Source organism: Podarcis muralis, chromosome 6 (assembly GCF_964188315.1).
Source record: "Podarcis muralis chromosome 6, rPodMur119.hap1.1, whole genome shotgun sequence".
NCBI lineage: Eukaryota > Metazoa > Chordata > Lepidosauria > Squamata > Lacertidae > Podarcis > Podarcis muralis.
The window spans coordinates 4889975-4905904 of record NC_135660.1 but is presented as its reverse complement, the minus strand read 5'-3'; the positions used below and the strand labels follow the sequence as shown (position 1 = coordinate 4905904).

At 47.5% G+C, this 15930-nt stretch overlaps 1 protein-coding gene and 1 long non-coding RNA gene across 3 annotated transcripts in view; both read left to right on the top strand.

Moving 5' to 3' along the window:
• PDE6D (phosphodiesterase 6D) overlaps nt 1-15930 on the top strand; it is a 32125-nt gene that overhangs the window by 271 nt on the left and 15924 nt on the right. The gene's annotated exons all lie outside the window — the stretch shown is intronic.
• On the top strand, nt 20-15494 carry LOC144327924 (uncharacterized). Its single transcript, XR_013393093.1, has 2 exons — nt 20-3650; nt 3686-15494. It is a non-coding gene; the product is annotated as an uncharacterized LOC144327924 (long non-coding RNA).

Below are 15930 nucleotides of genomic sequence, written 5' to 3'. Positions count from 1 at the left end.
CGGTAGAGAGATTGCGGGGGGCGCGCCAGACGGGGAAATACGGTAATGGCTCAATATTATATTATAGGCGGTTTTAGCGCGGGGAGGGGGAAAGCAATGGATGCATGGGGGCGTGATATTCGGAGGGAGCGTCAAGAGTTGTAACTACGGGGTGTGCAGATTCCTGCAATGGAGGGGGTTGGACTAGATGACCGCCGGGGTCCCAGCCAATTCTGCAGCCCTGTGTCTGGTACGCCTACCTGGTGGAGAAGAATACCCATAGATGTGCTTGCAGGATTTATTTGGCCGGGGCGTGGGGAGCTGGGTGTGTAAATGTTCCCTTGTAGGTGTGTGCAAGTATTGGGATGAATGGGGCATGCCTGTTGGGGGTGTTCAGCGAGTCAGTAGAATATACTTGGGTGTGATTTAAGGTGTTCCTGGCATGGGGAGAGCGGGCAGTAGCCGGTTTTGTGTCTTCGGGGGTGTTTGGGAATGGTCTTATGTCTGCAGCAAGCCTTATGCACTCCTTATGCACTCTCCATGGGAGATGGGGACTTTCCCTCTGTTTCAGATGCTCCTCAGTTTTAGTCTGCTGGAAAGGGGTCTGCGGTAAGCTTCAGAAGCACATTGACGTGTCTGTTTGTGGCTTGGCGCCAGCGGGCCCTGGAGCTTGGCAAGTTTGCAAGGCTTCCATATAGGAGAAGAACTGGAGAGCTGGAAAGAGCCAGAAGCTGCGGCTCCGGCCCTATCTCCCTCCATTGCAAGATTCTATAGATGGGAGCCTCTGCGGGATTAACCCACATAATCCAGATCATAGTGTGCCAAGAGCAGGAATGGGTGCATTGCAGGAAAGGGCTTCCAGAGCACTTGAGCAAATGGGCCCAACTCGGCCTGATCTGAGAGGTGGTAATTCGTTTACCCAGCAATTTGTACTTTCAAATGACAGCTGTCTCGGGCTGCAGTTCTAGGTATAATAATAATAATAATAAATTTTATTATTATTCCCGCCCTCCCCAGCCGAAGCCGGCCTCAGGGCGGCTAACAACAATCAAATAATCAAACAGTCAAATAATCACACATTCTAAAAATATTTCATTATAAAAATTAATTAATTAAATTAATTAAATTAAAATCAAATTGATGGCAACCGATTAGGCAAAATTCTGTGCAGGTTGCCAGAGGAGGGAGTCAGGCTGCGCCCTGACCAAAGGCCTGGTGGAACAACTCTGTCTTGCAGGCCCTGCGGAAAGATGTCAGGTCCTGCAGGGCCCTGGTCTCTTGTGACAGAGCATTCCACCAGGTTGGAGCTGCAGCCGAGAAGGCCCTGGCTCTAGTTGAGGCCAGCCTAACCTAAGTAATCATACTAACTAAGTATGATTACTTAGGAGTAAGCCCCATCAAACTCACAGGAATGGACTTCTGAGTAAGTGTGCCTAGGCTTGACATATTAGTAGCTATGGCCACTTCTCTCCCTGCCCCCTGTTTCTTTACCATCATGTACCTACGAGAGAGAGAAATGCAGAAAGCATGCCTACAACATCCTACATGACAGTCAGCTGACTGCCAGTGTTTGCAAAGTGCTATGCACTTTGTCGCAGGCACACCTTTATCTGCCTCCCACCTAGCACCATATATATGTATATTTAATATGTTTTTATTAAAAGATTTTTCTTGGGCAACAATACACCACACAGTCTCTCTTTTCAAGTCAGAGAATCATTCAAGCAGATCAGTCATTTTCAGAGTGAGATGCTAATGCTACAGGCAGCATGGGTCTGAGAGGAAGAAAGAGGGGAAATCCATTCTTTTACATGGTATATGAACAAAGCTTCTGTGTCAGCATCACGTAAACAGGTACTTTATTTTTGCTGGCGATGCGAAAATCCGGAGGGCCCAGGAGGTTACACCCAGTCCTTTTTTGCTGGCAGCACTCAAGGGTATGCAGTACCAGCACCTTTCCCCCCAAATGTTAAAAGTGTGGCACTTACTGTAACACCTTCATAAGAGCCAGCACCTTTTCCCCCGAAAAACAGGAGCACTGGTTACGCCTAGCGCCAAGTGTGATATTAGGTATCAAGTAGGTGGGTGCAGCTGAAAGGAGACAACTGGTGGGCCTGGTTAGGCCTGCAGGCAAAAGCTTCTCCCTACCTGTTGTCTTTGGTGCCACATGTTTTGAATGGTGGTGGTATAAAGCAATCAAACTTCCAGCTCAGGGAGGTGCCATGCATTAGAACTGAGTGTCTGTAGTTTGTAGAAGGAGGCATTTGTGGGGATCAGTACTTCGTCTCCAATGTGAACTCTGGCGAGTATGGTTTGTGTGCCAAGAATGCAGGAGGTGGACGGCATGCCACTCTGGTTTGCTTTTGAGTATGATCACTGCACATTTGGGCAGCCTGGGGACTGTTATCACACGCAAAGTGGGCTCAAATGAGCTTACTAAACTGCGGGAAGTTTCAAACACAGGCTTCCTGGCTGAAGCAGAACCTCATCTGAGGACCCCTGTGCTTGATTGGTATGCTTTGCACAACCTGTGTTCTAGCCCAATTGTGTTTGTGGCGGTCCGTTTTTGTTTGGTGTTCACAACTGGAAAAAGGACAATTGGAGGAGTGGAATGGTTCTTCTCTAGGGCAGAGGTCAGTATCCATGGGGAGTGGCTCAGTAACGCTGGGTAAATAACTTTCCTGAGAAACTCTTGCAGCCTTTCTCTAATGTCTCTAAGAGTTTTTATGCACTCCCAGCTGGCAGAGGCACATTTCATTGCAACTGCTCTTGAAATTACCCTGACTTTTCAATAGTTATTTCACTTTGCAGTATATATGGGGTTGTTAGTTTTTTTCTTTTTTAGGAACTTGGTTGGATGCATGGTCAGCTAGGCTTCTAAATAGCTGCCTACCTGGTCACCTGTGATGAGTTAAAATTTCTTCCAGGTGACCAAGAAGTAAAACTTTGCAAAAGATCTTCAGCTGATGGACCAGTATATTGGTCAGTTGGTGGACTAGTATAATGTTAGGGCAATCTAGTAACTCTGTGAAATTCACCTGCAAGGCCAGACCTCAGTTTTTAGCAGAAGTGGCTCGTTATTTTTCTTCTGGTTATGAGAACTAAGAACTAGCTTGTAGAGGAAAAAGCTGTAACTTGCCATGTAGGCCCAGGATACTACATGAGAGTCTGCATCATGGTTACCAATTTATTGAGCCCTTGTTTCCTGATGTTTTTCAGAGCTAGGGAGGTGTGGACAAGATAGATTGAGAAGATTCATAGTCAACAAAAACGGAAGGCTTGATGAAAGTTTAAAGACCACATTTTGAGTTCCTTGCCAGCAAGGTGTCCTTTGAAAATAGCGCCAGGGAACCTTCTTTATCTGGGCCCTGAGAGAAGTTTCTCACATCCATCACCCCCCCCCCTCCTAACAGTGAGAACTTGCTAACGTCAAAGCCTTACTTTGTAAGTTTCCTGATGTGATTCCTCCTCTGTGATTTTTGTATTTGTGCTGTGGCTTTTCCATGTCAGGATTGGTGTCCTTGCAGTGTGCTCACCTTGGTCCTTTTGGCTTCGGTGGAGCTGTCCAACAAAGCTGTTTCTGATAGGAAGCCTCTGAGTCTGACGCTGTACTCTTGGAAAGTAAGCCATGCCCTGAGAGAAGAGATAAAGCCACCAGTATATTCTCTGCAGTTCAGCTGTGCTGAAGCATGGGCTGTTCACCGAGCTTTCACATTCTCCCTTGCCTTAGATCAGGGGTGGGCACTTGTGTCCCCACTGCAGTTGCTGGACATCAACTCCCATCCTCCTTCACCTTTGGCCATGCTAGCTGGGGCAGGAGTTGGTGCCCGGCAACTTCTGGAAGGTCGCGAGTTGCTCACTTCTACCTTAAAACTTTGTGCTTGTCCATCCGTCCTTTTCCATCCTTTCCCCTTTTTGGTGCCAGAGCTCATTGCTCTGAAATGTGAAAGTACTGTACCACTAAACAGCGGCATGCCACACATCTGACATAAGAGCTTCCAGGTCACATGAGGCAAGTTCCAAGCAGTTATGAGCCTTGACAGTTTTCTCTCCCTCTAGAAATTAAGATGTGTCAGCCACCCTTGTTTTTTCCCCTCTCTCACCCAATTTCTTTGGAAGCAAGTGACATTAGCGAGGATTGGATAAGCTTGATTCTTCTCTTTTCCCTCTGCCCCCCAGTGGAGGCTTTTTCAAAGCAGGAGGTTTCGGTAATGTTGGGTGGGAAACTCCAGAGAGAGCCTATTATTGTACTACCCTCCCAGCTCTGGGATTTCCAGAACTCTTCTTTGTGTAGTTGATGCCCCTCTAAACTTTCTCGCAGTTGCTTCTATTTACTTCTGCGTCGCTCAGGAAGTTTCCTTTCAAGACATGATGAATATAGACATAGCTGAGGGAATCCACCCTCTGACTCAGTCATGTTGGGCAGTGATTTCCTTCCTGTAACAGTAGTAATGCAGCGATGTTCTGTGGGAATAAACCTTGGGCCTGAATAGTTTGGCCCAGACTCCATGGATTTAAATATTCACTTAATGGGATTTGTGTATGTGGTGTTTTTGGGTCTTCTTGGTTGGGCTTTGCTCTAAGAGAGAAGATGTGGGTTCAGAAGAGTTGAGGACAGTTTGGTCGTGTGCTTTAGTTCAGTATTCTGAGCCTGAGTATGGGAGCCTTTCAGTGGGGTAGGAGATGGGGGCTAAAGGGTGGAGATAAAAATTATGTAAAATAATATAGTTGTGTGGTCATTTGCTTGTTCACCAGCCTGTGGGCAACCACTCGTGTTGTCCCACTGCCACATGCACAATTTAACCCACAAAAGTGTGCCTCCTGAGAGCAGATCCGTGCATGGGATGATGCCCTGGTGTGTGTTAGGTCTGAATAAACAGCTGTGTGTGAATCAGAATTTGCTCCTTTTTATAAGGAAGCAGATTGTGGGTTGGTAGCTGTTGAAGTGAGGGTTCCTACAGCCAGCTCATACTTGATTGCTATCTTACTTAGGGTTGCCATATTTCAAAAAGTGAAAAGAATCTCAAAGAAAGAAAGAAAAGAAAAGAAAAATGTAGACTTCCAACATGGGTTGCCATACGTATGGATTTTCCCAGACATTTCAGTGATTTCAGCCTGGACGTTGCTTCCGACTGCCGTATTCCGGCTATGTCTGTGCAAGCGAGGTGAGCAGGCTGCCCTGGGTTGAGTTCTCTCACCTTGTGGAAACTCAATTCTCCGTATGGTCCTGCCAAGTGACCTGAAGAATCTGATTGTGCACCTGGTTGAGATTTCTGGTAAAATGACTCTGTAGCCATCTTAAATTTCTTCCTGCTGACCAATCTCCCCTGCAAAATGTGGGTCAAGTTGTCACTCCTACATACAGCTGGTGTTCTGTGGATGGTGGTGCTTGGGATGCCTTCTGTAAGATACACAGGTTGTACCTATAGCCATCTGGCCAATGCGTGATCCCCATACTTCTGTTTTCTGCTGTGTGTAAATCCTGAATTATTTTTGAAGTATAGCCGTGAGCTCTGTGTGCTACAGATGTTAAACAAGACTGACAACTGAATCGGTTCCTAAAAATGAAATTCCTTAGCCAACAGCCTCAGGCAGGCAGGCACTTACACATGTGTTTATCTGTCTGTATAACTGTGTGTTTAGCTTCTGACTTGCATGGGGAAATGGTTGAGCATCCTCCACTATCAATAAGTGTACTACTACTACTACTACTACGTATTAATATTTAGCTTTAAAATAGTGCTTTTGAGTGTTTCAAGTGATTCATGCAGACTATATTATGGTGAGCTTTACAACAGAACAATAAGGTGGTGGTTGTTGTTTAGTCGTTTAGTCGTGTCCGACTCTTCGTGACCCCATGGACCAGAGCACGCCAGGCACCTCTGTCCTCCACTACCTCTCGCAGTTTGGTCAAACTCATGCTGGTAACCTCAAAAACACTATCCAATCATCTCGTCCTCTGTCGCCCCCTTCTCCTTGTGCCCTTCATCTTTCCCAGCATCAGTGTTTTCTCCAGGGAGTCTTCTCTTCTCATGAGGTGGCCAAAGTACTGGAGCCTCAGCTTCACGATCTGTCCTTCCAGTGAGCACTCAGGGCTGATTTCCTTAAGAATGGATGCGTTTGATCTTCTTGCAGTCCATGGGACTCTCAAGAGTCTTCTCCAGCACCATAATTCAAAAGCATCAATTCTTCGGCGATCAGCCTTCTTTATGGTCCAGCTCTCACTTCCATACATCACTACTGGGAAAACCATGGCTTTAACTATACGGACCTTTGTTGGCAAGGTGACGTCTCTACTTCTCAAGATGCTGTCTAGGCCTGTCATTGCCCTTCTCCCAAGAAGCAGGCGTCTTTTAATTTCGTGGCTGCTGTCACCATCTGCAGTGAACCCTTCATGGATCACTGCCTTGCCATGGCGAAGGGGCTTGAAGAACTCAGAGAAGCTATGAACCAATAAGGTAGGCTGATACTATTCCCATATTGCAATTAGATGGTGAGCCTGACCAAATGTGACTTCCTGATTTGTTCATGGCGTAGTCAAGATTCAAAGTACAGTTTCTGGATCCACAGGTCAGCCTCTTAAGGCCAACATGGGAAGTCTTGGCAACAGACTCATATAGCAGAATTTGGTTGCTGCTGAGAATCCCTACAGAGGTGGGTTTGAAAGTACAGTGTGAGAAGCTGGGAAGAGGAGTTCTGTGCCTTCCCCCGAAACTGCCTCTCCCCAGCCTCTTGTAGCCCCCGCTGGAAGAAAACCAAAGTGGAAGAAGTCGTGTGCTGGGTGGGAGGGAAATAACATGATTGTGTTTTTAAGTTCCTCAAGCACAGTAGACAGGAGACGGAGGCACCAGTGGGTATGATCCCAATGCTTTCTGGGTGTGAGGGCAAGGGAGAGACATTTATCAAAGGACTGACATATGTGCTTCTTAGACTGCCAATGAGCTGCAAGATAAGGCGCCTCAATCCAAGCAGTCTTCCAAGGATTCCTCGATGAAGAGACTGAGATTCTCAAAATGCATTTGGGAACATAACCACTCGTACAGCTGTCATCTTTTTAAACATTTGGCTCTTTTCCACAGCTCTTTTTGATCCGCTTTTATCTCCTTTAACTCCCCACCACCACCACGGATGTTTGTGCACGCACACCTGGAGTTTTGGCACAATCTAATTTGGATCATATGCTCACCAGCTCACATTGAATTCTGTGATAACCCAAAAATAGATATATATTTCAGGCATGTGTTAGTGAGCGCTGATTTTCATGCTTAGCTTGTCTGTCAACTTTCAGCAGTCTGGGTCTTGAATTTTCAGACGCAAAATTTGGGATTCAGTATTCACCAAGACTATAACATCCTTATGGATGTAAGGAGCTGCCTGATATGATTCTTGGTCTGTTTCTGGAGCCAAGGTTCTGGGCAGAGGTCTTTCAGACTAGTACTGAGACCGGGGGATTGAATCTTGAATCATCTGCCTTTGAAGCGTGTGGACCCTTTACTGAGCTGTGGTGCTTCCTTGTTTCATCTTCTGTGTCTGTACACTGAACAAAAAGCTTCAGTTTTATACAGTCGTACCTTGGTTCTCGAACTTAATCTGTCCCAGGAGTCCGTTTGACTCAAACCGTTCACAAACCAAGGCGCAGCTTCCGATTGGCTGCAGGAGCTTCCATTCAGCTCATGCTATTTGAGCTGTTTCTGAATATATGGGTTGTGTGATAAGTGAATGTTTGTTTGAATAGGGCGCTCTGGCTTGTGACTGCTGTATGCAACATGCCTGTGAGACGGCAAAAACTATTTGAAATTTTGGGAAGCTTTTAGGTAGAGCAGGCAGAACCTTGGCACATCCTTCTGGGGAGTGCAGTGGAAAAGAATGGGAGTTGCATGGTTCACCACCACCACCCTGGGGTGGGGTGGGGGTTGAATCTGTGCAGGATTGGACTTTTTAAGTGAACAATGCCCCCTCCTTTGAAAAGCAGAGGATTCGGCTATGGTTGAATTTCAAGGCAAGCCCCTGCCAAAGAGCAGCTCATAGGAAAGCTGAGCTTTTAATCTGACATAAGTCTTCCACTAAAGTGCCCGACGGAAATGCTTCTGATGATTGCTATGAGCATACGCCTGGTAAATAAAGCAGATAATGCCCTTTCCCAAAATATTAGCAAAAACTGGATTAAGCAGATTCTGCCGACTCCTCGCTCCCAAGGACACAGAGTTGCTCACTTGAGGAGGTTTAAGGCCATGCAGGGAGTGCCGAAGGCAGGCAAAGAAATGGCTGGATGACCAGTAGTTGCCAGCTTGGACCAGGGACCTTTGAACTTCGTACTTTGGCAGCCAGGGTTGGATATTTGAACGGCATTCCATTTCTACATGTGGCCCATGCAGTGTGGTTCTGTGGCCACCGAGACAGAGGTCCCCACTTTGTGTCTCTTAGCCCTTTCATGCTTCTCACCTGGCCACAGGAGAAATCCCCTTCCTAATGTTTCCAGGATCTTTTGACCTGCCTCTTCTACCCCACATACTGTTGTATTGGGTCCTACAATCACTTCTTTTGCCCCACCCCACCCCATTCCTGAAAATTAAGCTGCGTCCACAGTGGTTGGGAAATGAGACTCGTTTCCTGCTGCGGCTGGTGTGCTGCTTGGAGAGTGGACAACCCTCTTGCACGAACGCCTTGCAAGGCTGCGTTTGCTTCTTGATGTAGAGCAAAAACTCTGGTGCCCTGAGCAGACAGGCTGCTTCATCCTAAAGCCACCCCTGTGTCTGCTTGGGTGCGGGAGAGACATATGCAGGCTAATAGCTTCGAGGTGCTTCAAACATGTGCACTGTAATGTGTTGATATTGATTGGAGTTATACTACTAGAAGGTGTAAATAATATTTTCCAAAGTGCACTTCAAACTGAGCATGTTTGCTGTTTGAATGACTACTAAATAGAATCTGTGTTGTGAGGGGAAAGGGGACATGAATAACTCTGAAGGTAAAGCTGAATAGCATTTGCTCGGTTGGAGTACTTTGCAATTCTCTGTGGAATGAAGGTGGACAGATGGCTTGTGTGAGAAGCGTAAGTGAGCTCTCCAATTACTCCCACCTGCAATTTTCAAGCTCTTTAAATTGATCCTCCGGGGGTGGGTGAGGGTAGAGTGACAGAGCACTCGGGTGGGGGGCTAAAATAATAATAATAATAATAATAATAATTTATTATTTATACCCCGCCCATCTGGCTGGGCCTCCCCAGCCACTCTGGGCGGCTTCCATAAAAACCAAAAATACAATAAAATATCACATGTTAAAAACTTCCCTGAACAGGGCTGCCTTAAGATGTCTCTTGAATGTCAGGTAGTTATTTATCACTTTGACATCTGCTGGAAGGGCGTTCCACAGGGTGGGCGCCACTACCGAGAAGGCCCTCTGCCTGGTTCCCTGTAGCTTTGCTTCTCGCAATGAGGGAACCGCCAGAAGGCCCTTGGCGCTGGACCTCAGCGTCCGGGCAGAATGATGGGGGTGGAGACGCTCCTTCAGGTATACTGGACCGAGGCCGTTTAGGGCTTTAAAGGTCAGCACCAACACTTTGAATTGTGCTCGGAAACGTACTGGGAGCCAATGCAGGTCTTTCAAGACCGGTGTTATATGGTCTCGGCGGCCGCTCCCAGTCACCAGTCTAGCTGCCGCATTCTGGATTAGTTGTAGTTTCCGAGTAATACAGGGATACAGGAATGTAATACAGGGATAGAGCACCTGTGGTCCAGCAACATCTACAGAACCTGACCATTCACCATGCTGGCTGGGGCTTATGCGAGTTGTAATCCACCAATATCTTGAGGGCCACAGGGCCCCCACCCTCATATTTCCATTTGTGGCTAGCATTTGCACACGGCAAGCCTTTTCCCTCTGTGGATGAGACTTGGAGCGAGCCAGCCAGAGCTGGGGCGTGAGATCCTGCCAGCGTCTTAGTCACTCCCCTCTGTGCTCCTTTTCCTGCAGAATGAGGCTTTTCTTTTCTAGCTCCTGGCTTCTCAAGGGGGCTGTTGGCAGAGGGGGACTCTCCGCGCTCTTGTTTCCTTCACAACTCTCAGTCTGTAGAACGTGGAACAAACGGCCACGCTGTTCAGGAATGTGTAAGGCGGCAGGGTTGGCATGGCACCAGAAACGTCTGATATGGGCTGGTTCATAAATAAGTACCACCGTGCGCAATCGCTTTCTTGGGAGCCGTCTCGCTCTTGACGTATTGTTTTGCCTCTCGCAGAAATGCTTAACACCTGCAGCATTAGCCTTGCAAGGACTAAATGTCTCTGTGTGTGCCATTAGTTCTAAGGGCAGGATGAGCTGCCTTGATTGTGAATGGCTTACTACAGCAATGCCTGGGAGATGCCCCGTTCCCCCTGGACATTGTAGAAACAGTCTGAGCTTAGCTAAGGCTGACTCCAGCGCAAGTGCCGTGTGCCGTTTTGAAGGCAGAGCAGAGAAGTGTCAGTTCAAACTTCTGAATGGCTTGTCCCACAAACAAAGGTTCGAGGAACGCACCTTGCTTTTGAGCCTTCGGTGACCAACTGCATTCTGGCACCAGTTAGTTCCCAGCACATCTTTCTCCCATTTGCTCTGTGACCATTCTCTCAGTCCCTGACTTCCTCTCTCTTCCTCCCTTGCAGATGGCTGTTATCGCTCTGTGAATAGGGCAGCAGCAGAAACGATCAGCTTCTTAACTTTCAGAAGCCCCTTTCCAGTGAGTTGCCTATGGCTTAGACCTCAAGGTGTCATTCCAATCCGTGGAATTTATTATTCCATCTAAGAGAATATTGACACCTGAGTCTCCAAGGGCTGCTGCTTTGGCCAATAACCAGGTGCAGCGTTAAAGAAAAAGGAAGTCCGCTTAAATGTTTCACTAGAGCACAGCTGCTAACAGCCGAGGAAAGGATTGGTTAGGCCTTGCTTAACAAAGACTGAGGTGGCTGTGTTGATGGAAAGTCTTTTAGTTTTCAGGTGGAAATGAAGCACATTGATTCAGCTCCTCCTCCACATGCGTACCTCCAGTATCTGCAAGCAAGACTCTAGTCCAGTGGGAGAGAAGGTGCCATAGTTTTGGTGGGAGAGAAGGTGCCATATGGTGATGTCTGGCAGTGGAAGTTTAAACTGGGGGCAAAACACTGTCAAGGCTTCAGAAAATGAGCTTCAGGTTAGCTGGATATGAGGACTGATGCAAACAGCTGTTTAGTGTGGGCATAAGGTTCAGTGTCTCTGGCACCCACAGTCCAGCTAGTCAGTTCTGGGTTTCTTCTGCCCACTGGAACAGGGCAGCTTGTGCAGGTCTCTTCTGGGCAAAGGTACAGTGGTGCCCCGCAAGACGAATGCCTCACAAGACGGAAAACCCGCTAGACGAAAGGGTTTTCCGTTTTTGAGTTGCTTCGCAAGACGATTTTCCCTATGGGCTTGCTTTGCAAGACGAAAACGTCTTGCGAGTCTTGCGATTTTTTTTCGCTCCCCCCCCTTTTCTAAGCCGCTAATAGCCTTTTAGCCGCTAAGCCTTTAATAGCCGCTAAACCGCTAATAGCGCTAATCCGCTAAGCCCCGCTAATAGGGTTGCTTCGCAAGACGAAAAAAACCGCTAGACGAAGAGACTCGCGGAATGGATTATTTCGTCTTGCGAGGCACCACTGTACTTTCCTCTCCCTGGACTGCTGCTTATGATTCCCTGTTTCTGAAGTTTGATTCGCATACTGCTGTGCTGGGTGTTGTGCTGGCCACCATTTGGACTTCCTGTTTGTCAGCAGTGTACTTTAATCACTCCTAACTCATACCTAGGTATCTATAAACACAGAGTATTGATGAGTTAAACCGAAATAGCCTAGGTAAACGAGGCCTGAGACAGGGAAGGGGTTTTTTTGGTGCAGTTCTGGGGAGCTATGCAGGTTTCCTTTAGTGCCACAAGTATGCTTTTGAAGTTGTATGTAAAATTTAGAGTAGTATGCCCTAAGACAAGCATAGAGCAGCCCTAATAGTGTGCCTTCATCCACCAAATATCCTGCCTTGCAGGAAGAGTTTTCTGTTCCTTTCTCACAAAACACTCAGATGCCACTCAGATGATCTGTGCTTACAAAGACCAGGGGTTTCAGCCTAAGGGAGTGAGGGGTTAAATTTCACATAGAATTCACTTTCTAGTTCCCCGCCCCCCAAAAATCCTCAGGACTGACTAGACCAGGGGTAGGCAACCTAAGACCTGGGGGCCGGATGCGGCCCAATTGCCTTCTCAATCCGGCCCGCAGACGGTTTTTACATGAGTTGAATGTGTTCTTTTATTTAAAATGCATCTCTGGGTTATTTGTGGGGCACAGGAATTCATTCTCCCCCCCCCCCCAAAAAAAATATAGTCCTGCCCACCACATGGTCTGAGGACCAGCCCACGGCTGAAAAAGGTTGCTGACCCCTGGACTAGACCCTCTAGTACCAGAGCAGTTGAGTCAGTGGCAGCAGGTGGGCCTGCAACATCAGATGTAGAGCCCAGGAGCTGATGCCCTTGCGAGAAGAACTTATGCTCACTGTAACACCACAACAGATCAGGCCATGGCATTGGGGCTTACAGAGTGCATCTGCCCTGAACTACAGCCCATAGAAATAAATAAAGTACAGTGGTGCCCCGCAAGACGAATGCCTCACAAGACGGAAAACCCGCTAGACGAAAGGGTTTTCCGTTTTTGAGTTGCTTCGCAAGACGATTTTCCCTATGGGCTTGCTTTGCAAGACGAAAACGTCTTGCGAGTCTTGCGATTTTTTTTCGCTCCCCCCCCCTTTTCTAAGCCGCTAATAGCCTTTTAGCCGCTAAGCCTTTAATAGCCGCTAAACCGCTAATAGCGCTAATCCGCTAAGCCCCGCTAATAGGGTTGCTTCGCAAGACGAAAAAAACCGCTAGACGAAGAGACTCGCGGAATGGATTATTTCGTCTTGCGAGGCACCACTGTACTTTCCTCTCCCTGGACTGCTGCTTATGATTCCCTGTTTCTGAAGTTTGATTCGCATACTGCTGTGCTGGGTGTTGTGCTGGCCACCATTTGGACTTCCTGTTTGTCAGCAGTGTACTTTAATCACTCCTAACTCATACCTAGGTATCTATAAACACAGAGTATTGATGAGTTAAACCGAAATAGCCTAGGTAAACGAGGCCTGAGACAGGGAAGGGGTTTTTTTGGTGCAGTTCTGGGGAGCTATGCAGGTTTCCTTTAGTGCCACAAGTATGCTTTTGAAGTTGTATGTAAAATTTAGAGTAGTATGCCCTAAGACAAGCATAGAGCAGCCCTAATAGTGTGCCTTCATCCACCAAATATCCTGCCTTGCAGGAAGAGTTTTCTGTTCCTTTCTCACAAAACACTCAGATGCCACTCAGATGATCTGTGCTTACAAAGACCAGGGGTTTCAGCCTAAGGGAGTGAGGGGTTAAATTTCACATAGAATTCACTTTCTAGTTCCCCGCCCCCCAAAAATCCTCAGGACTGACTAGACCAGGGGTAGGCAACCTAAGACCTGGGGGCCGGATGCGGCCCAATTGCCTTCTCAATCCGGCCCGCAGACGGTTTTTACATGAGTTGAATGTGTTCTTTTATTTAAAATGCATCTCTGGGTTATTTGTGGGGCACAGGAATTCATTCTCCCCCCCCCCCCAAAAAAAAATATAGTCCTGCCCACCACATGGTCTGAGGACCAGCCCACGGCTGAAAAAGGTTGCTGACCCCTGGACTAGACCCTCTAGTACCAGAGCAGTTGAGTCAGTGGCAGCAGGTGGGCCTGCAACATCAGATGTAGAGCCCAGGAGCTGATGCCCTTGCGAGAAGAACTTATGCTCACTGTAACACCACAACAGATCAGGCCATGGCATTGGGGCTTACAGAGTGCATCTGCCCTGAACTACAGCCCATAGAAATAAATAAAGTACAGTGGTGCCCCGCAAGACGAATGCCTCACAAGACGGAAAACCCGCTAGACGAAAGGGTTTTCCGTTTTTGAGTTGCTTCGCAAGACGATTTTCCCTATGGGCTTGCTTTGCAAGACGAAAACGTCTTGCGAGTCTTGCGATTTTTTTCCGCTCCCCCCCCTTTTCTAAGCCGCTAATAGCCTTTTAGCCGCTAAGCCTTTAATAGCCGCTAAACCGCTAATAGCGCTAATCCGCTAAGCCCCGCTAATAGGGTTGCTTCGCAAGACGAAAAAAACCGCTAGACGAAGAGACTCGCGGAATGGATTATTTCGTCTTGCGAGGCACCACTGTACTTTCCTCTCCCTGGACTGCTGCTTATGATTCCCTGTTTCTGAAGTTTGATTCGCATACTGCTGTGCTGGGTGTTGTGCTGGCCACCATTTGGACTTCCTGTTTGTCAGCAGTGTACTTTAATCACTCCTAACTCATACCTAGGTATCTATAAACACAGAGTATTGATGAGTTAAACCGAAATAGCCTAGGTAAACGAGGCCTGAGACAGGGAAGGGGTTTTTTTGGTGCAGTTCTGGGGAGCTATGCAGGTTTCCTTTAGTGCCACAAGTATGCTTTTGAAGTTGTATGTAAAATTTAGAGTAGTATGCCCTAAGACAAGCATAGAGCAGCCCTAATAGTGTGCCTTCATCCACCAAATATCCTGCCTTGCAGGAAGAGTTTTCTGTTCCTTTCTCACAAAACACTCAGATGCCACTCAGATGATCTGTGCTTACAAAGACCAGGGGTTTCAGCCTAAGGGAGTGAGGGGTTAAATTTCACATAGAATTCACTTTCTAGTTCCCCGCCCCCCAAAAATCCTCAGGACTGACTAGACCAGGGGTAGGCAACCTAAGACCTGGGGGCCGGATGCGGCCCAATTGCCTTCTCAATCCGGCCCGCAGACGGTTTTTACATGAGTTGAATGTGTTCTTTTATTTAAAATGCATCTCTGGGTTATTTGTGGGGCACAGGAATTCATTCTCCCCCCCCCCCCAAAAAAAAATATAGTCCTGCCCACCACATGGTCTGAGGACCAGCCCACGGCTGAAAAAGGTTGCTGACCCCTGGACTAGACCCTCTAGTACCAGAGCAGTTGAGTCAGTGGCAGCAGGTGGGCCTGCAACATCAGATGTAGAGCCCAGGAGCTGATGCCCTTGCGAGAAGAACTTATGCTCACTGTAACACCACAACAGATCAGGCCATGGCATTGGGGCTTACAGAGTGCATCTGCCCTGAACTACAGCCCATAGAAATAAATAAAGTACAGTGGTGCCCCGCAAGACGAATGCCTCGCAAGATGAAAAACTCGCTAGACGAAAGGGTTTTCCGTTTTTTGAGTCGTTCCGCAAGACGAATTTCCCTATGGGCTTGCTTCGCAAGACGAAACGTCTTGTGAGTTCTTGCGAGTTTGTTTCCTTTTTCTTAAAGCCGCAAAGCCGTTAATAGCCGCTAAGCCGTTAATAGTCGCTAAGCTGCTAATAGCAGCTAAGCCGCTAATAGCCGTGCTTCGCAAGACGAAAAAATCGCAAGACGAAGAGACTCGCGGAACGGATTAATTTCGTCTTGCGAGGCACCACTGTAACTTGGTTACTTTCCCATAGTATTTTAATACTTTTAAGTGCAAAGCAGGCACAGCCGTGCTGTACGGTCCAGGTTGATGTTCTTCCTTGGGAATGTTGGGCAGGCAGCCTGTTGTGCCTTGGTGCTTCGTCAGCAAATAGAAGCCCGTTGCAGCATTGGCATAGGTTTCCCAGGGAGTGCTTGCCTCAGTCCTGATCAGAATTTTTATTTTGCTCATTAGATGCTGCAGCAGCCCAGGGCTCAGTGTGAGTCCGCTGTGAAATTGCAATAAGTTAAAATCAGTAAGGACAAGAGGCCCATCTGCATTCTCTGGGCTTGCCTGGAATCCAGATTTATTGTGGGTAATTGATCGAAGGTGCGTGCTAAGTGTGTGTACATTTCATGCTCTTGGAACTATCCTTTTAATACACGGCTTTAGCAGGATAAAG